Raw genomic sequence first — 22,380 nt, 5'->3', positions numbered from 1 at the left:
CTTGCATGTGGGTATTAAATAGGAAGCTGGAAGCCATATTCAAGCCATATGCTTTTCAGAGGCATTGAACAATGGACTGGGGGTAACAGAGGTGGCTATAAGAAATAGACTTCTTCTAAGAGGCTCCAAGGGGCAAATTAAATCCATTCAAAAGGCGTTTATTGAACATCTACTACATTTCAGGCTCTGGGTTAGAACAGCTTCATATTAGATAATGTTTGTTGAAAACTAATGGTTTCCTCAGGAACTCTGTTAAGCATTTTACGTACATTATCTTTTCGTATCTTCACCACAGCCCTATGAGGTAGGGACTACCCTAATGCCTGCTTTATAGTTAGAGACTTACTGAAGTTTACAAAGCCACTAGCACACAGTGGAGCTAGGCTTTGACTCTATGCCTGCCGAATTCAGAGTAATGCTAATTTACAGACGAGACGTTGAAGCACTGTGGCAGGTACCGTCCACTAGACCGTGCACTGCGTGTAAGCAAAGACGGCGCTTGTTCTGCTTTGCTTCTCTGTCTCCTGTGCCTGCTATGACGGGTGGCCCACTGTAGAGTGTCAGTAAATATTTGAATGAAGAAATTAATCTATTATTGAATACTAGGCACCGGGAATACTAGGACGAGTCAGGCATGCTTCTGCCCCTCCTGCCCCCTCCCCCCGATCGTAGGGGAGATAGACAAGTAAGTGAGAAGATGAAAAGGGTCTTAAAGGATGCAAGAGAAATCTGGGCACAGTGTACTGTCCTAGTCACACCCTGAGTACTTTGCTGTCTCCCCCAAGAGACTCTGAAGTTTCTGATGGTGGGTCTGTATGCCTCCATCTTTTTATTCTCATCTGACACAGAGCAAAATGCTCAATAGGGCTGAGGATAGGTGTCAAATAGAGGAAGCAGAGATGAACTCCTCAGACCAGGGGAGGAAGTTTTATCAAGGTGCTGATGTCTGAACAGAGTTTGTTTTAGGATAAATCGGACAAGATTTTGCCTGGCAATAAAGAGGAAGAGTTTTGTCTAGACTGAGGGATTGGATGTTGCTGAGATCACAAGCACAAAACAGCATATAGTTTTAGGGAGACTACGTGAGTCCAAGAGGAGACAAGAAGGGGAATGGGGGGAGGGGGAGGGGGCAAGGGGAGGAGGAGGAGGAGGAGGAGGAGAAGGAGGAAGAGGGCAATGGAGGAAGGAGGGAGAGAGAGAACCTTAATGTTATCCAAACCCCTAAACCAGCCACGTCTGAAGACCAACTCCTTGGGCTTCTCAGTTATGACTTTATGAATTCCTTATTTTGATTTATCTGATTTGAGTTTGGTTCTCATTTTGCAACTGAAAAGATTTTGACTTTAAATTGATAAGCTTCTGTTCAGTGACTGTGTCTTAACCTATTTTTTGTATCTGTTGAAAGCAAAAGTTGGCAAACTACAGCCAATGTGCCAAATCTGGCCCTGTCTGTTTTTGTACAGCCCATGGACTGAGAATACAAATGGTTATTGCATTTTTAAGTGGCTGAACAATAAAAAGAAGAAGAATATTTCATGACGTGGAAATCCCATGAAATTCAGATTGCAGTGTCCTAAATTTCAAAGTTGCATTGGATCACACTGAGGGATGGGAGGGGGGCAGGATGTCCCTATGTTTATTCCGGGCTTACCCTTCTAACCCCCGGGGAGGTGACCCTCCCAGTTTCTGTGTCCTTCATCTTCCCTCTCCTCTCTTCATTTGGACACTAGTGTGTCCAGGCTCTCTGGGGGGCGATCATGACTGGAAGGAGCAGTTGACGGAGGGTCCAAGAACCATTCGTAGCCACGTGACCCCAGGCAACCCATCCAACCTCTCTGACCTCCACTTGCCTCATTAGTGGAGCGGAGTCATTTAATAAAACCCATTTCCTAGGTTGCTTATGAGGATTAAACGAAATCATGGTGCAAGTGGGGTCAACGGAAACAGTCAACAAATGCTTGCTCTCAGTCTTTCATTGTGAGAAGCGAATGCACTACTCTTTGGTAAAGCACTGGGATGCACAGCTTAAGGAAAATAAAATTTAATGTTGGAATAATGACCACATGTCCATTTAGAACCTAAATGACTCTAGATTTATTATATATCCCCCCTTTGGTTAACTAATTTTATATTGAAAACTTGATCTGTACTCTTTGAAAAATTTAGAATAGTACAAAAATACAAACAGTGAAACTAAGGCTCCCTCTGTCCCTTAAATGTTCTTCCCAAAGGCAGACATGGCTATCATTTTCTGTCCTTCAGAAAGGGTCCCTGTGCATCTCCCCAGCGAACGTACCATGTGGTGTGTGGAGTCTGAACCTACGCTCCCTGCCCTTTCACCCACACCCCTACACCAGTGATGTCTGGGGCACGCTGATCTGCACCCAGCTGAGTTTACTTCAAAAAGACATATTTTCACATTCACCAGAGATACGTACAAGATTATTTAAAGCAGCACTATTTGTAACAGCTAAAAATTGGAAAAGACCCAGATGTCCATCAACAGGAAAATCAGTAAATAAATTGTAGGGTATTTGTACAGTAGAATATTATCCATTAATGAGCATGCGCAGACTACAGCCACGAGCAACAAGGGGCCGAATCTCACAGACATTACCCTGATGGAAAGAAGCCGGGCATGAGGGAATAGATGGTTCCAGTGCTATCCTCTCATGTCAGAAGCTAGGATGGTGGTCCTCCTGGGTGGGAGAGAGATGGAGAGAGCATGAGGGGGCTCTGGGGCGTTGTAACGTTCTGCCACTTGATGTAGGTGTCGGTTACCCATGTGTGTGTGCACTTTGTAGAAATTCATCACCACTTAACGATTTTATGCACATTTCTGTAAGTGTGATTTTCTTTAGTAAAATTCATACTAGAAATAATTAAAAAAACACATATCTTGGAAATCGATTTCAGACCATATGGGTTTCCCTCCTTCCCTTTCATAGCTGTGGTGACCTGTACTGTACAGACGGTTGGCATTTTCTTTTTGCCCTTGGCCCTCTGATGCACAATTAGATTGTTTCCAGCTATTTGTTGTCGGATGCTATTTTCCAAGATATTTTCTAATCACCCTTCTAGATGGATGCAGGTTGTTATGAGCACAGACAGATGATACCTTGTTGCACAGAGTCAATTCGCTCTGCAGATGCCAAGAAGCAGGTCTGGAACAGACCACCAGGCAGGTGCGTGGGGCCCTGACCCATCCCGATCCCGCACGGGCATCCTGTGGGCGAACATGCCAACTGCGCTGCTGCCTTGCTGCTAATGGGTATTCCCAAGGCATGGCGCTGTTATTCGCATTTTCTCCTTGTCACAAATGCCCAAGTGTTCTGAATATTAATGAAACCATTCACAGCCTCCTTTGCAGGCTTAAAATATTCAGCATCAGACATACTGTTTTGTTCCCATTTCAGCCAAGTTTAATTTCTCTTAACCAGCTTTGTTTTTGTAAAGTAAAATTAATGTATAATTTCAGTGTTTAAATCTCAATTCTCAGCAATTCACGACAGATTGTAAGTGAATATGATTTGTTCGTTAACACCTAATGGGTTGAAATAATTTATTGCGCAAACATTTCCAGGAAAACGATGCCACTTGAGCAAAAGCAAATCAGGAAATGTTACTTGTTTATCTAATAAACTACCCTAGGGTGAGCGAGTACATTAGCATTGCACAAACTCTGTGACTTATTCATCATCACTATTTATTATTAAAACTTTATCTGTTTCAACTTAGTGAATGGCTGCCTTGGGATACACTGCTTGCAGCAACAACAACGAAATAAAGTTTATGCAATTTGCATAATATTGTACAAAGAATATTAGCTTAGAACAATATGAATCCCTGGATCATTTGCACAGCCCTTTGGTGTTTAATGTTAGTAAATATTTAAATAACAGCAAGTCCGTATAATTATAAAGATTTCTCTTTCTAATCTGCCCAGGATGTACAGCGATTGCAAATCACCTAGGTCACGTGGTTTGGCTGGGAGAATGTTAGGGGATGACGAAGAGGCACTTGTTGCTTATGTTGGCAAGGAGGATGGAGACCTAGAAGCACATGCTCAGGATAGCAGTCTGAGACAAAGTGCTGACATCTTGCTCTTTCCCCTTTTTAAACCTTTATAATGGTATTGGTGTTTCACTGAAACTGGATCCTGCTTAGAATAGGCATGCAGAAGATGAGTCTCTGGACTTTTGGATCCTCTTTCATGAATGAGGTCTTTGCATACTAAGAAAAGATATGAGTCATACCTCAGGGCCTTTGCACATGCTGTTTTCTCTCTTTGGGTTGCTCTCCCTTCACATGACCGGCCTGTCTCCTAGTCATAGCTCTTACTCATCCTTTTAGTCTCAGTGTAAACCACTATATTCTCCCTGACACTTCTACCCCTCAACCTGTCTAGCTCGGTCCTCTATTACGCACCTTCACGATGCCCTTCATTTCTCCTTCCTGGCTTACTTATTCAAACGTCTTTCCTCTCCTCTGGACTCTGAGCCCATGAGGGGAAGAATGTGTCTGTGTTGGTCATCGCTGTGTCCAAAAGACAGCATGGGGCGTGGCATATGGTAAATACTGAATCACATTTTTGTTGAATGAAAGAGTAATGAATACCTATAGTCATCCATTTAAAGAAATGCCTACATAATCAACAATCACATCCTACATTATCTTTCAAATTAGACAAATTAAAACGTGAACGATAATGCCTAGTGTGGTAGAGTTTAGGGATGTGAGAACTCTCAAATACTTCAGGAAAACAATTTAGCTGCTTGAGGTAAAAGTCTTAAAGTGATTATTTAATTTTTTATTCTTTTGGCTTGGCAAATACATACGTGGGAATTTATCCTAAAGCAGTAATTTGGGAATGTATTTGCATATTTGGTCCCATGGATATTCATCACAGTGTTGTTTAAAATTGCAAAAAATTGTAAACAACTTAAATGGCCAACAATGGAGGATTAGGAGAGAGCTGTAATTCATCCAAATGATGGAATACTATGAAAGGCTAGAATAGTAATTCAGAAATATTTTAAGACATGGGAAGAGGTTGGTGATATTCTCTGGAGTGAATAAAGCAAATATAATGTAACTATGATTCCATTTCTGTAATAATATCCATGTACGCAAACGACAAGAAGTATGTATGTTAAAATGTTAGAGAAGTTAGTATCTGTGGTTTGGTGAGATGTTGCTTTTAATGTGACCCTTCCTCAAAATCAAAAGCGAAATGGAACAGATAAACCTAGGCGTTGAGTGGTCGATTTAACCAACACAGAGAGGAATTAATCTATGTGACCCTAAAGAACAGAGCTTTGGCTGTGCATCTTAGGGTGATATATGATAGGGACAAAAAGAACAACAAAGAAATTTTCCTTTCCTTTCAGTGATTATATTGCTACTTATTCTATTGGTATTATTATTTGGAAACTACTTGAGTAAGTTATAGGAGATATCAAGGAATATTCAGCTGTGGAGAAAGAGAGAAAAATATAGAAAAGCTTAAATAAAAACACTGCAACCCCAAATTTGAATTGGATATCAGTGTAGACTCCTGGTGTATTTTCTCTTAAAACACACGTTACTACCTCTGTCCACTGAACGAGCCCAGAAGCCAGGAGTAATCTAGTAGCAATGGAGGCTCCTACCATCCATACTGTGATTGCTCAGCATTTCTCACTGAAGCAAACCAGAGCTCCTTGGAGAAATGGCTGATTCCAAATCTGGGGCAGGAAATGTATGAGAAGATACCAGATCATCTTATCTTGCCAAAGGAAACCAGGAAAAAGGCTCTTGGGTCAGGTCAGAGGGCTTGGTAGCTGGCTTGAACAGGCTCCCCCGGCCAGAAATGGCCTACTGGGAACATCAATAAGGACGACACCAGTGCACTGAAACACATTAGCTGTGTTAAAATCCACGTGTAAAACACAAAACAACAGCAGCAGCAGCAGTAAGTCAACAACAAAAACAAAATGGGTTGAAAGACATCAACTGAATTAAAATCCATTTGTAAAACATGTAGCAAAAACAACAACAACAAATCAATAACAACAGTCACTGGTTTCCTCTGAAGAATAGAAGGGAACCAGCTCACTATTCTGAAAACTAGCAAAAAAAAAAAAAAAAGGAGAAAGAAGCAAGCGTTTTTCCTGCGTTTATTTTACAACTGTACCTCTCAAGGTCGCCAAATGGTTTCCCTGAGAAGGTTTCTCGTTATATTGAAAAGTTCCGGCTCAATACTGATGATGGAATAGTAGAATTAGAATGTCCCAATTTTTCAACCTCAAATGCAAACATTGAACTATGCAGTCACCCCCAATGACCACTCGCATCACAAAAAGAGCAACAACCAGACATTGTGTGCCACCTGACGGAAATACATGACGCTACTTAAAGGAGTTTTCCTTCCAAAATATTGGGCCTGAAGATAGCCGATGGAGAAACACATTAAATGACATCAGAGGGATGCCATCAGCAAAATTAAGAATATAGGAAACTCTATGACATCATAGACAGATAAATTGCAAAGAAATTAAAAAGAGAGGAAGGAAAACCCAGAGATAAAGAGATTTAAGAGAGATAGCCACTGCAAGGTATGGCCTTGTTAGAAACCTAATTTGAATAAGCCAATTGTAAAAAAAAAAACAAAAAAAAAGAAGAGTCCATCTGGGAAATTTTAACCCTCACTGGATATTTGGAGATATTAGGAAGATATTGATGTTCATTATGTGTAATAATGGTAATGTGATTATTTTAAAAAATGTCCATCTTTTGGAGATATATGCTGAATTATTTCCAGAAAAAATGAGCTCACCAGAATGCATAACGGATGTAGGCCTCTTTTGTACCTTCACCAATTTTTTCAGGTCCTTGGAACCCTTTCATTCTGAAGACTCAAAATGAGACTTCTGTATTTTCAATGCTCAGAAATGTTCTTCTATAATTTCATTGATCCTTGCGCAACTCCATTTATGCTGTTTTCTCATTTTGTAATTCTCTTGGGTATATAAGGTAACCTGGACTAATTCTATATTTCTTTCTTTTCTTCTCCAATTTCATCATTCAAGAATAATTGAATTACATTGAATTAACTGAAGTTGATCCAAAGCAACTTATATCCAACATGGGATATGCCAGCAACTAGATATTACATCAGTTAGATATTACTACAATGGAGAGGCCTCTTCAAATGTGAAAGAAAGACAACAATCTCCTTTTATGCTGTAGAGAAACAGCGTGAGAAAAGAGCCTCAGAATCACTGGAAATAACATTAGGTATTTGAATCAATTATATGAAGGCAGCAAAGAATAATTCTATTTTCTTGGGCCAACCACTAATTGCACTATAATGTTCTCAACATTTTCATCTGTCATTGCTGGGAAGTATTAATGGAACGCTTTAGACCAGGAATTTGGGAGAATTATCGGTTAATGAAGACACAAATGCCTATGCCTACCTAAATGTATGATGTAGGACCAGGCTAATTTTAGAATGGGGTTGGTGGTTTCAGAACAATACAGATAAATACCTCCACAGTGCCTGTAATGGGGACATCAGGTTAAATCGATTTTTTTAAAGAGGATTGCACCAAAACAGCCCAAACCGTATCCCTCATCTAATTAGCTTGTTTACAAAGTTTAATTGATTTATTTTTCCTAAAAGATCTTTCTCTGGACTTCCTACAGATAACTGTTTTTCTTAAAATACTTCCAGTTACCTGTTACCAAAACCCAGCTCAAAACATAGGTTCATTTTCCTTTTAAGAGGGAATATTTTGTCTCATCGAATGGAAAAGCCAGAGGCCAGCCTCTTAGGTGTGGTCGACCAGGTGCATGGTGATGTCTTCGGGATCTGTCCCTCTAGTCGCTCGTCGTCTCGGCTCTGCTGTCTTCTGCGTCAGCCTCATTCTCTGGGAGGCTCTCTCACCTGCTGATAAAGGTGGTCACCGGTAGCCTCAGCCACATCACACCAGTTTAGCAACTCCGTTAGAGAAAGCACTAAGCCTCTTGTTTGCCTCACTTCCATCACCTTTGCATCCCTAAACATGTCACGTGGCCAAAGGCATGCTGCCTGTTGACGGAGCTTGGGTTCCGAGTCCACCTCTGGAGCCATACGTGTGTTCAACCACCACACACAGCAACCGGTGGAGGGTGGTTCCTTGATGGAAACTCAGACTCTGCCACTTGGAAAAGGGGAAATGGCTGCCCTGCAGGCAAAAACTACATCAGACATTGACTGGAGAATTTTAAACAATGTTAGATATATAAATCACTAAGTAGTGTGACCTGGCCTGGTCACTTCAGGTTGAAGGAATGGTAGCAGGGCTGACTTTGGAAGCTGATGGAAGCTCTGCTGTTCTGTATTTAGGGGTAGAAGGAGGCTGAGTTTGACCGAATGAGGAATGCCTAACTCTTGATCTTGTCTGTTTCTCCCTCTAAGGATGCAAAGGCAGTAACTGTCAGAAGTACATTTACTGGCAGATCATTATGTTTTTCTTAAAGTTTTATGAAACAGAAACCTTTTGTTCTTTGAGATTTTCGGGATGATAAAGTAAATCTCTTCTAGTTATCTTCCCTGAGGAAGAGTGTTTAACAGTTGCTTATTTATTCTTGCTTTAGCACTCTCCAAGTTTACATGATGGAATAACTTTGTTGGAGAATGTGAAAAATGCTGTCCTAGAACTTTCTGCTTGGCCAAACAGTGGGTGTGACACGTCCACAAACACATCGTCAGCCACCTGGGAAAGGTAGTGTCTGAACGATGTTTGGAGACAAGATATTCAAACAGTCAAGTGTTTGCACAGGTGGGTAGTTTTAAGTATTGTAAAACTTTAGCCCAACATGCATTGAGCACTGACTGTATGCAACATGATTTGCTGTGCATTGGGGATACAAATAGAAGTATATGAATGTGCATTAGTGTGATATTGTGATGTATAATGAGAAGTATGGATTTAGTCTTAGTCCGTTTGTGGCACAGAGCTCCTAAAACACTTGGAATTTCCTAAAAGAGGAGAGCAATAAAGGTGTCTTTTGTCATGTTAATGAGGTGAATTTAGAACACACCTAGGATGGTGGCTGGTTGCCAATGGAGCCAACCATGTGATTAGAGGGTTGGAGCTTTCAGCCCCACCCCCTAACCTGGGGGGAGAGGGGCTGGAGGTTGAATCAATAACCAATGGCCAATGAATTAATCAATCATCTCTATGTAATGATGCCTCCATAAAAACCCAAAAGGATGGGGTTCAGAGAGCTTCTGGGTTGGTAAACATGAGGAGATGAGGGGAGAGTGGCATTCCAGGAGAGGGCATGGAAGTTCCGCGCCCCTTCCCACATACTGCTCCCTATGTATCTCTTCATCTGGCTTTAATACCTTTTAATATCCCTTAATATCTAATACCCTTTAATATCCTTTGCAATAAACCAGTAATCTAGTAAGTATAATGTTTCTCTGAGTTCTGTGAGCTACTCTAGCAAATTAATTGAACCCAAGGAGGGAGCCAATTTGTAGCCTAATGGTCAGAAGCACATGTAACAACGTGGGCTTGTGACTGGCGCGTGAAGCGGGGGGCAGTCTTATGGGACTGAGCCCTTCCCTTGTGGAACCTGATGCTGTCTCCAGGTAAATAGTGTCAGAATTGAGTTAAATTGTAGGACACCCAGCTGGTGTCCCAGAGGATTGCCTTGTGGTGTGGGGGGACCCCCTCCAACACCCACACCGGAAATTGGTTTCAGAACACCCAAATAATTGGGGATACAAATACAAATATGTGGCTCCTGGTATCAAATAGATTATGGCCTGCTTATAACAGGTGACTCATTGGAATAATTCAAATAAAATGAGGGAGAGGGCTGAAGTAGTGAAAAGTCAGGAACTTTATGATTTAAATAAATGGGGTTTTATTCCTAGACCTACTGATAGAGTGACTAGAATAAAAATATTTGATTTTAAGGTTTTTGTCCCAAAGCTCCTTAGTCCTATGGAGATAGGCATGAATCTCTGAAATGGGTGAGTTTATTTTGTCTGATGTCTTGTGTCATCAAGATAGTCTTTAATTGATTGCTGTTCCTTTCTGCTTGACTAGAGACTGAAGTTTGCTGATGTTTCTGCATATCTAATATGGTTTCCATTTGGTATTTGGCTTGCCTATGTACAGAAATACATATTCAATTGGGTTGAGAAAGACCAGACCATGGTTGTTCAAAACCCTGGGGATGTGGCTTATGCTTGTTAGCACTTAGCCATCTCTGGTTCCCATACACCCAGCTCACTGTCAACCTTCAACATAGAAATCAGCACAAAAATATTTACATGCATGTTAGGACCTTTGCCTTAACATCGACGGCCAGTGAAGAGAAATCGCTCGTCAAAAGGATTAGAAGACCTGGGCCAATTTAAAATTCTTTATAAATGCCAGATTCTAATGAGCATTCCAACCACTGTGGGTGATAGTAAATTAATGTAAACAAGGTCTTCCTTCTTTTATTTACACCCTTAAATCTCAGTGGGAGGTATTTAGAATTGGTCCCTGTTGCTCTCATCTCAGGCACACAGATTTCCGTAATGTCGGGTGGAGGTGGAGATCTGACGCTGGGGCATTTCAGCCCATCTCGACTAATGCAGATTTCCAAATGCGGGTTTATCAAAACTAAGACAAGCTGCATTCCAGGAACAGAGTTTTGAGGCAAGTGGTTTCAAGCCGAATCATCGGTGGCATCGGCACAAACAGGATCTCTCGTGATCAAGGAAGTCTGGAGTCTCATTCAATTCTTGAGGCTCCCAATATACGGAAAAATGAAGGACTCTTTAATCAAGGTTATAAGAATTGGTATATATTTTAAATATTTGCATTGAACAAATTCATGCTTTTTCTGCAGCAAGGTGCAATGACTCCATATATGATCATCCCTGATTAGGCATCTAGCAATTACTTCTTGACATTTGTGAATATGAGGCTGATACCATGACAGGCAGAGGGCAGAGAGAGAGAAGCTGGGTTCTTGATTGTGTCACTGAGTCACTGAATCACACCTCACCTGAAATCTTCAGGTGGTGCCCTCCTGCTGGACTCTTCATAGTTGAGCCAATAAATTCCCTTATTTTCTAAGACAAGGGAGTTGGGTGTTGGCTCTTTGCAGCTGAAATTTTCCTAACTGATACAGTCTTGGTTCCACTCATTGCCCCCACCCTTTAACCATTCTCAGCTCACACACAATGCTAAGATTGCCTCTATTTAATTGGAAAGTTAATTATAGGTGGAGATCTGTTGTATAGCATGTGGTTATTTTGGGCTCTGTAACAGTAAACACGTTTGACAAATCCTTTTACTGACTTGACTAAATGGATGGATTGTTGATATGACATAATTCCAGCTATTAGCTGTCAATCCTTTCATCCTTAAAGACACTGTTTTCTCTTTCCTTTACATTGGTTTGACAATTTATATAGTTTGAAGTGTTTCTCATGCATTATCTCATCTGATGATAAACCCATGCTTGGGGCTTATGGAACAGACATTTCCCACTTTTCAGAGGAGGAAGCTCAGACAGGAGCCTGCCCAAGGTCAGTGTGAGAATGGGGTCCCGGGGTCCCGGGCTCCCCACGAAGTCTGTGTGTTCTCTGAGGCTCCTCGTGCATAGACCAATCCAATTAGTATCTGTGCTGGTTGGTATTCATTAAGCTGTGAGTAACAGAACACCGTGACTCAGGCCAATCTAAAAAACAAGGCCATTTATGATGCTTTGAAACAGGAAACCCAGAAGCAGAGTGGGATGCAGGCGTGGACCTCAGGCTCTGGATCCTTTTTCTGCATTTCTCAGGGCTCATTTCCCCTCTGCGTGTTGGCTTCATTCTCAAGTGGACAGTGAGGTATCTGCAGCTGTTCAGGCATCACACCAGACACAACAACGTCTAGAAGAAGAGGGACTTCCTCTTCTCTCGTCTTTTTCTTGGGACCATGGAAACCTTTCCCATAAGTACCTGCAGCAGACATTTCCATTTCGTCCAGCACTAGGTCCATGCCCACCCCCCAACCAGCCACTGGAAGGAGAAGGGGTGTCCATGATCTGCTTAGAACAATTGGCAGACCGGAAGTGGATGTTGGATAGTGAGCCACAGTAACTACCACTGCACTGATTTAAAATAGAGCGATTTCAAGTAATAGCAGTTCAGGAGAACTGGCCTGGGGTCTGGTGGGCCGTTGCTGTCTGGTTCCCCATCTGTTCATGCCTCCCTGTATCCATGCAGGTGGGTAGTCCCCTCTCACACTGACTCAGAGCTTGGCGGTAGGACTTGTTTTGACCGATGAGAAAATAGCGAATGTTATGCGAGGGGCTTGCCTTCTGGTTGCTCTCAGATCTATTATGGACTGAATTGTGTCCCCCCAAATTCATAGGTTGAAGCCCTAGTGTCTAATATGACTGCATTTGGAGATGGGGCCATTAAGGAGGTAATTAAGGTTAAGTGAGGTCATCACCTGATCCAATAGGACTGGTGTCCTTCGAAGAGGAGGAGACATCAGAAGCCACTTCTTTGTGCACACACAGGGAAGGCCATGGGAGGACACAGCGAGAAGGCGGCATCTGCAAGCCAGGGAGGGAGGTCTCACTAGAAATCAAACTTGCCAGCACCTTTATCTTCAAACCTCCAGAAGCATGAGAAAATAAATTTCTGTTGTTGAAGCCATGCAGTGTGTGGTGTTCTGTTATGGCAGCCTGAGCAGACTAATACAGGAAGCCTACACCACCCACACATGAACAAGCCTGGGCTAGTCTGCTGGACGACGAAAGACACAAAAACCGGTCACCTTCACTGCCTCAACTATGGCCAGCCAACCTGTGGGCATGTGAGTTAGGCCACTGACCGCCAGCTGACACGGATGCATGAATGAGCCCAGGGGAGACCAGCACAAGAGTTGCCCAGCTGAGTCCAACCCAAATTGCTGACCCACAGAATCAAGAGCCAATAAATGGTTATTTAAAGCCACTGAGTTTTGGAGAGGTTTGTTACACAGCAATAGATAACTAATACATGTGGGATATGTGGGGTTTTCAGTCACAGGCTTTTATGCTCCCTGGAAGGACTTGATTACACAGCCCCTGTTGGTCTCATTTAGAATGCAATTTACCCACCCCATGGGTCAGAGCCATATTTACAGGGATCAGGCAAAGTAAATCAGCCAGGCAGACTAGATATAAAAATAATCATGAAGCTTGAGTTTTATTTTTCATCTTTGGATAAAGACACAGATACAGAAATACTCTCAGACCATAAGAAAACACCAGTGAAGGTGAGATGCTGATGACAACTGCACACACAGTCTCAGTGATGGGGGCACTATAGGTAGGGGTGAGGACTGTGGAGCTGGGGTAGGCATGCCTTACTAAAGAGGATGGACACTACTCAGCTTGGGCCCTTGTTGCCATGTGGGCATGTGGGCTCAATGTTTTATTATAGGAGCTTCTAATTTTTCAAGAGAAGCCAGAAATCTGGACTTTTATATAAAACCTCCTAATTTTAAAACACTGATTCAATTAAAAATAAAACACTGTACAGACTAAATCAAACTCACTTGAGCCTGAACTGCCTGTGTAGAATGTCTGGTCTACACACACTGGCTAACACGAAAGTTAGAAATCAGTAAAACACGCCAATGTCATGTAACTCGTTCCACAGAGCTTTCAGCTTCCCATTTGTTCAGGGCTTGTGTGTTTGCAGCAGACAGATGCACATGGAAGGCTTTGCAGAAAAGTGGGTCCCGAATCCAAAATGTAGTAGAGAGAAAATGAAACAATGAAAAAAATTACAGTCTGTGATTGCAGGTCTTTCTGCCTCCAAGCTCAGAGAAAACAAACAAATAAAACACAAAAACCGAATATGGGTAAACCCAGTACAAAAAGTTTTTCAAATTCAGAAAACAAATAAATGAGGGTTTGATCCTTTGCATTTAAAATGGTTCTCAGCCAGACAGTGAATTTGCCAAAATAAGGGGCCTGAGTTTATTTATCTTTGTATCCCTGGAAGCTGGAAGCACCTAATCAAGGTTAAGTGAATGAACGAGCAAATGAATATTCCAAATGGATTTCTAAGTAATTAACACAGGGGATGTATGCTGGGAAGTGGCACAGCATGGGGTACAGGCATGTAGTTGGTAGACCTGGCTTTTTTCCTACCTGTTCTTCCATTTTGAAAAGGCAGTTACTAACTTCTCTGTGCCTCCATTCCCCACGTGTAAAATGAGGATAATAAAAAACACCTACCTGATTGTGCTGTTATGAAGATTAAATGAAGCCTGCTGTAATCTGCACAGACAGCCTGAAATGTAACACGGGTCCCCTAGATCTTGTTACTGAGGTTGATGACTAGTTAGTTTTAAACAATGGATTACCAGGTAAATTGATAAGAGGGGAGGTAGCATATTTAACTCCTCAGGGACATGGCTTTTGAATAAAGCAGTATGAATTTGGACTAGATTGAGTAAAAGTGTTCTTTATTTGGATTCTGTGAGAATCAGCTCAGGTCACATCTTGGGCAGAGACCTAAGGAATCCGGAAGAAAACCCATGGCTGTTTCCAAAGCATTTTCCACAGCAATGAGGTATAGACGCTTCCCTGGGGAATGATTCTTTGCTACAGAATTGGCCATTTTCAGCAGCACACACCGATGTTGTAATGAGGGGGATAAACCATGTGAGTCCACAGCGGCTAGTTACGGAGTACTTGGTGTATCCTAGTGGTTCTTGAACCAGCAAAGAGAAATTGCCTTTTCTATGCCACTAGAAGCTGGTGGCTTTTCATTTCCTGCCTCTTTTTGGGTATTGTTGCTTTCCTTTTCATTTTGCCCTAATACGGAGAATTCCTTCTAGAGGAAAACAGACGCCTGTCTTAAGGACTTCGCAAGGAAGAGCTCTTGTTGTTGGAAATTACTGAATAATTCTCAGAGTATTATTTTGCCGTTATTCCTGCACTTTCACTATTATATTCCTGATGGTGGCTGAAACCTCCTAGTCCTCTGAGATGTAGGCAAGGTCAATGCCACCTCCTGTTGCATACTCTGCAAAAGAAAAAAAATCCACCTGTCCTCCAGCGGCTGGAGAGTGGTGAGTGGGTGGGTCAACGGTGGGCGCTCCTGCTCCCAGCGCCTTTGCATCCTGGGGGCGCCTCTGCTTTCTTGAGTGTGGGCCGTTTTGCTCCATATTGATCCAGATGGAAAAAATGAACTTCTTTACCAGTTCCATAAATCGATCATGTTCACACACACATTCACACACAGTGTATGTGAATACAGCAAACTTTTTTTTAAACTCGAGTTATGAGACATGAGAATGGGGGGAAAACACACATTGGAATAAGTGGAAAAACTGAAAACAACTTCCAATGGAATAGTAGATAACACTGCTCCTAAAATACCCCTTGGCCACCCCCACTCTTTCACCAGAGAGTTCCTCTGATTCACTCCATATTTCTTGCCCCTTTCTCAGATTTATCCTGGAACTTCAAACTCTCAGAGCATTTGCATTCTCTGCAAAGTCCACTCTGGGACTGTAACAGAACTCAATGGGTTCGTCTCTTGGTGACTGTGGAGCCGAAAAGCACAACCAAGGTGGAAGTAGGTGAAGAAAAGCTTATTTGCACAAGTAGTGGAGAATACCAGAGATAACTCCCAAAGCAGTGTCTTCCTGAGCTCAGTGTACATGGAGACTTTATACAAAAGAGAGTGGAAGATTGGGGTTTATTTGCGTTAACAACTGTGTTCTTTTAAGGTGCAGGCGTAGCATGTATACATATTATTACATACATAGCATGATCTAAAAATTGCTGCTAGGACCCTCCTAGAGGAGGAGAATGTAAGATGCTAGTATGTTAAGGTAACTTTAGGACGTCTGGTGCTGGAACAATTTGCCAGGGTCTTTCTGCAAATGCGATTTCTCTGCAACACAGCAACATCTGCAAAACAGAACACATAGTTTCTTCTTATCTGAAAAACACTTGACAGATTATGTTAGTTGTTAACCAGATCCTCAGTAACCCTTTCTTTGCCTGGTTCCTTGATCACAAGACCTCAGCAGGCAGAAAAGCACCCCTTCTCCCAGGCATGCACCCCTTAAAAAGCAGTTGAAGTTACAAGAGTGATCTTTTATTTCTGTTACGTTTTCAAAAATCAAATTTACTGATTTATTATCAAGGTCAGTATATGTCCTGGTTACATCTCTTGCTCTGGTATAATTATTAAAAGAGCCACTGCACTGTCGAGATTGTGCTGGTTGGATAAAAATTTCATATGGTCACCCTATATATTTGCTTTACTCACTGTTTATCTAGAGTGGTGCTCTACAATAGAAGTAGAACAGGAGCCATATGCGTAATTTAAATTTTTCTGGTAGACCCATAAAAACATAAGGAGGTGAAATTAATTTTAATAATGTTTTAATAACCCAAGACATCCAAAATATTATCACTTCAACATGTACTCAATATAAAAAAATTTAATGAGTTATTTTACCTTTTTTTTTGTCTTCAGAATCCAGGAGTGTGCATATTTCACTTGCAACACATCTTGCTTTGGACTAGCGTGACACAGGGAGGTTCTGGGGAGGCGCTGGTGACCAGGGGGTGGAGGAGGAACTTGGGGGCTCAGGGTAGTGGCCATCTGCCAACAAGTGCTAGGGTATCTTGAGAGTTCCGCAACCAGCCTAGTGTCTCCAGTGCTACCTATTCCAGTAGGTTGTACTCTCAGACTGGTGCTTGTCTCACAGCGCCAAGACGGCTATAGCTCCTCACGGCCTCACGGCCTCACCTCCAGCAAGAAAGCGAAGCCAAGCCCAGGCGCAGAGAGTCACTGGGATTGGCTGAGCTGGGCCGTGTGTCCACGAATGAGCTGAGCTGATTGGCTTATCAGAGCTCCACCCAGGGGCTGGGTTGTGGCTTGTTGTTGGCCGCCCCCAGAGTTCTCTCGGAAAGATCCAGACTGGCCCCCATAGCTGAGGGCCAGAGGAGATGGAAGGAGGCAGGCTGCTGCAGACTGGGAGGTGGCCATTTGATAAGCAGGGGAACTTGCTTACGAGGCTCGTCTTGGGCGCTGCAAGACGAGTACCTCTCCGTCCCCCTCCCCCAGGATCTTGAGGTTTACAGAGAAGCCTTAACGGGGTTCAGCTCTATGTACCATCCAGATGGTCTCAACAACACCGTGCTCTCTCAAGGCTGAGTCCTTGAAACCAGCTCCCACTGTGGGACGGGTGGACAGACCATGCATTCCAAGGACAGGGGAGGGGGTGGGAGCCTCCGATTGCCCAGGGTCCAGCTCGAGGATCAGCCGTGGTCGTGTCCTCTTGGTGACTTCCTCCAGCAGAGCTGCTCACTGACCAGGATGGGGGGTGGGGAGGGGCCTGGACCGCACGTGAAAATCAGGGTCACCCAGAGACCCAGACGATGGATGTGGCAGGCCCGCACCACATGCCCACCAGAGAAGCTCTAGAGGGCATTTGCATCTTCCGTCAGCCTCAATGTCAAATTTACTTTTGTGCTTTGTTTTGGCTGCAGAATATTAAGAATATTCTGAGTCACCCAGGTATATAGGTGTGAATTGTAAATGTTTTCAATACCTCACCTTTCTCTCTCTCCAATTAAACGGATCAATGAGATTGAAAGAGGAGCGGTAGACTATGTTTTCAAATGTGAATTACCAACAGTCAAGGAGGGTATATACTTTGTGGGGCCCAGTGCAAAATCAAATGTGGGCCCCTGCTCAAAAGTTATTATGATTGTCCAGATAGGGATGGCACACCAGTAAACCAAGTGGGGGCCCCGTGTGGCTGTGCAGTTGCACCCCCTGAAGTCAGCCTTGCCAACAGTAGCTAGGAACAGCTCACGTTTCTGTTCAAGAAGCACCCTCAAATGGCAAGTGCTAAAGCATCTGTGCTATGGTTTAACCCCGATGTGATGTGTCACTCAAAGTGCCGCATAGTGTAGTGGTCTAGACCAGACTCTGTGGATGCTTCTGTTTCTCACTTTTCCCACTAACTGGCTGTGTGGCCTCGGCCAGTTACTTCGCCCCCCTCACCTCCATTTCTCCGTCTGTAAATTGCCATAACACCATCTACCTTGTGGGACTGTTTTGAGGATTTAAATGAGATCATGAAAATAATGTGCTCAGAATGGGGCTGGCACAGAGTGGTCACTCCAGAGATTTTAGCTAGTGTTGAGGTTCTGAGCGTTACTGCTGTTTCACCTATGGCGTGGATGTACGGTGTATCACGCACGCAGACATGCCTCAACGATACGACAGTGTGATACGGCACATGCCCAGCACAGTGATGCCCAGTCTTGCCTGGAATGTGGTGGAGAGAGGCACCCGTGTGCTGTCCTGCGTGCTCGCTGGTATGATTTTATGGGAGTAGAATGCAAAATCACTGAATTTTTATAATGTGCAATGCAGAGCTACAGCCTTCTTAACCAGTGAAACATGTTCAAGCAGATTAAATTTTGCACAAAAATGGTCGGGGAACTTTATTCCAAGGTCTGCACAAACATAGTCTCACCTGTGTTATAATTTGGTATATATGATATTTAAGCATGCATGTTGCTCTTTATTATATAGGCTTTTGGGGAATAGTTAAAATGCATTTTAATAAAAAGAAATTTGAATTAAACCTTGTCAGAACCCTCAAACTCTCGCTCCTGCCGCTGAGGTCCTTGTGATCCTAGGATACTTGGCCTGTGGCAAAAGGCCTCATAAGTGACTTCACTTGCAATGGGTACTGCATTTTATAATTAAGTGAATAAAGAAAACCAAGAAACAAAAACAAAAAACTTGATTGAAACTTAATCTTAAAATAATGAAATGAAAATTAGAAAGATAATTTTATCTTACATTTACTATTTAGACAATAATCACAACTATAAGCTAATTTTAAAATAGGGAAAGAATAAGTTGTGTTGATTTTTCCCAATTTTTTTATTGTGGTAAAATATATATAACATGAAATTTACTGTTTTAACCATTTTTCAGTGTACGGTTCAGTGGAATTAAGTAGGTTAAAATTATTGTGCAACCATCACCACCATCCATCTCCAGAACTCTTTTCATCTTCCCAAACTGAAACTCTGTCTCCACTGAACATTAACCCCCCATTCCCCATGCCCCAGCCCCTGGTAACCACATTCTACTTTCTGTCTGCATGAATCTGACTGCTCTAGGGACTTCATATAGGTGGAATCATACAGTATGTATCCTTTTGTGACTGGCAAGTGTTGCTTTTTTGTATAATTTCCTAACAAGGTTGGATCAAGCACAATCGAGTATCCTTCACTTTATGCTTTCAGAGAACCATCAAGAAGAGTCATTTAAGGGCTTCCTCAATTGTGCAAGAATACTCGTTAATTATTGAAGTGTAGCCGACAGTAAAGCGCATATGTCTTAAGTATTCAGTTCAATGAACTTTTATATCTGGATACATCCGTGCAGCCACCACCCTGATCCAGGCGGAGAACATGTCCATCATCCCAGGGTCTTCCCTTGGGCTCCTTCACAGGCTGTAACTCTCCCGCTAGGAGGACTCCTCTTACCGGAGATTAGTTTCCCTGCTGCTGAGCTTCAGATGAGTGAAATCACCATTACATGTTCTTTTGTGTCTGGCTTTTCACTCAATGTCTACAATGGTCGTAGAGGTTGCTGTTCTTTGCAGTTTGCTCTTAGCTATTACTGTGTACTGTTTCATGCTATGAATGCACCACAATTTATTGATTCATTCTCCTCTTGACAGACATTTAGGTTTTAATTGCCTGTTATAAATGAAGTTGCTGTGACCACTCTGCTAAGAATGTTTAATTCAAATAATTTTTCTTTTAAAATGTCTGTGTTGTCATCATTCTTGGAAATTTCGTTTTCCGTTCTTGACTCTGCCATGTCCTCATGTGTGAATGCTCGTGCACGAGATTCTGTGTTTTCCAAAATCACAGTTATCTACTTCATAAAATTCTGCATCATATGCGAGATTTTCACGTTTCCTCTGAAACGAATTTGTCTTGTCCCTTTAGATGCTGCCCACATCTGCCTTTTGTAGAAGGAACTGGCTGATAAAGACATTGGTGCAGTGAGTGAGGGCAGCAGCTGGGGGTAAGGGGGTGGGATGTTTGAAAGGGGCTAATATGCTGACAGTCACTTAGAGGTGAATATTTTTATGTTATGACAACTCTTTCTTGCCTATACACCCTTGTAACTGGGGGTTGGGTTAATGTATACTCAGCTAACAAGATCCTCTTGTATTCGGTTTGAAGTCCACTGCTCTAGAGAATCCCTAAATTGGTCACGTTGGAGGATCATCTCCCCATCCTTTAGCCGCATGCTGTAGTCTTTGATTAGTGGTGCACACACCCGCGAAGGGGACAGTTGTCACCCAAATTACAGATGGCTGAAGGGCCATTTGAATTGCATGAGCGTTAAGGTCTTCCTTGAGAGAGATATGCAAAACCGCAGCTAGAATGATTTTATTCAAACATCAGGAAGTATAGATAGTCCCTCTGACATCAACACAGCAGGGGACACTCTAAAAACCTAATTTTTTTTTTTTTTTGTGAGGAAGACCAGCCCTGAGCTAACATCCAATGCTGATCCTCCTCTTTTTTTCTGAGAGAGACTGGCCCTGGGCTAACATCCATGCCCATCTTCCTCCACTTTATATGGGACACTGCCACAGCATGGCTCAACAAGCGGCGCGTCGGTGCGCACCCGGGATCCGAACCGGCGAACCCCGGGCCGCCGCAGCGGAACGTGCGCACTTAACCGCTTGTGCCACCGGGCTGGCCCCTAAGAACCTAATTTTAATGAATATACTTTTTGACTTATCAACTACAAGGGAGGTAGGGCAGAGGATTTATTTAGATCTTCCTAATTAATAGCCCGGTGGATTAGTCAAGGCTATTACAGAGCTATTCTGTTTCTCCAGAGAAAGAGAACTGATAGGTTCTGTGTTTTCATACACACGTGAGCGTGCACACACACACACACACACATACACACTCACATAGATTCTCCAGCTTGCAGATGGCAGATTGTATATGTGTGTGTATATATATGTATATACATTCATACATACGTATACATATATATGAAGATTCATCATAGACATTGGCTCACGTGATTAAGAAGGCCAAAAAGTCCCACAGTCTGCCGTCTGCAAGCTGGAGGAGCAGGAAAGCCGGTGCTGTGGTTCAGTCTGAGTCTGAAGGCCTGAGACCCAGGAGCACTAACGTCCGAGGGCAGGAGATGGATGTCCCATCTCAAGCAGAGAGAATTTATCCTTCTTCTGCCTTCTTGTTCTATGCAGACTCTCAATGGATTGGATGACGCCCACACGCATTGGTGAGAGCCATCCTCTTCACTCAGTTGACTGATGCATATGCTAATCGCTTCCAGACACACACACACACACACATACACACACACAATTTTATCTCGCTAAGAGGGAGGTGGAAATCCATCATAAGCCGGGCATGAAAACTCATCATGGTGTGGGTACTGGGACTGCCGGTGTTCCGGGTGGACCACACAGCTGCACTTCAGATGCAGTGGGAGCCGTATCGGTAATGAAATGGGACACTTTTCTGTACATAGTTTGTGATGTTTGGGCAGCGTCTGATCTTTTGGAGGGAGTCAATCCCCCTACTCTCCCCTGGAGAAGACTTCATGTGGGTAGTTGAGGTGTTTCCAACGGGAAGGAAGCCTCTTGGGGGTGGTCAAAGGTGGTTGGCCGAGGGGATCCCGCTGAGCTCTCTGCTGACCATAGAGAGTGTGTGCTTAGTGCTGAGTGAATCTCAGGTAGAACTTGATGGAATTGCCATTTTTGTAGGTCAGAAAAAGGTTGGATATCAGCACTTTCATAAGATTCAACTACTATTTTGTGGAGCATGAAGTGCCCATGTTTATTCCCAGTCACCCTCACCCTGTATCTCCCGTCTCAGCTAATGGGTTGCAGCACGCCTCCATGAGAGTCAGAAATATCTTCTCCGACATTAGTTTGCCTTTTTCCTCCATAATGTGTCATTTGCTGAACAGAAGTCTCACCTTTCATAAAGTCCGGTATTTCATCTTAACCTTTCGTGGTCTGTGCTATTATGTGTCCTATTTAAGGAATCCTTGTCTGGCCCAAGGCCATGAAGATGTTCTCTCATATTGTTATCTAGAAACTTTGTTTTAATTTTCACAGCTCACAATTAGATCTACAGATCATTTGGAATTGAGTTTTGTCTGCAGTGTGAAGCAGTGTTGCCTTTGTCATGAATCAAGGAACCATAGATGTGTGGTCTGTTTCTCGTTTTCCAGGTAGTTTTATGGGCTGTATTTGTCTATTCCAGTAGTTCTCAACTGGGAATAATTTTGTT

This window comes from Ceratotherium simum, chromosome 21, assembly GCF_057802395.1.
Source record: "Ceratotherium simum simum isolate JZ-2026a chromosome 21, ASM5780239v1, whole genome shotgun sequence".
Taxonomy (NCBI): Eukaryota; Metazoa; Chordata; class Mammalia; order Perissodactyla; family Rhinocerotidae; genus Ceratotherium; species Ceratotherium simum.
This window is presented reverse-complemented; position numbering follows the sequence as displayed.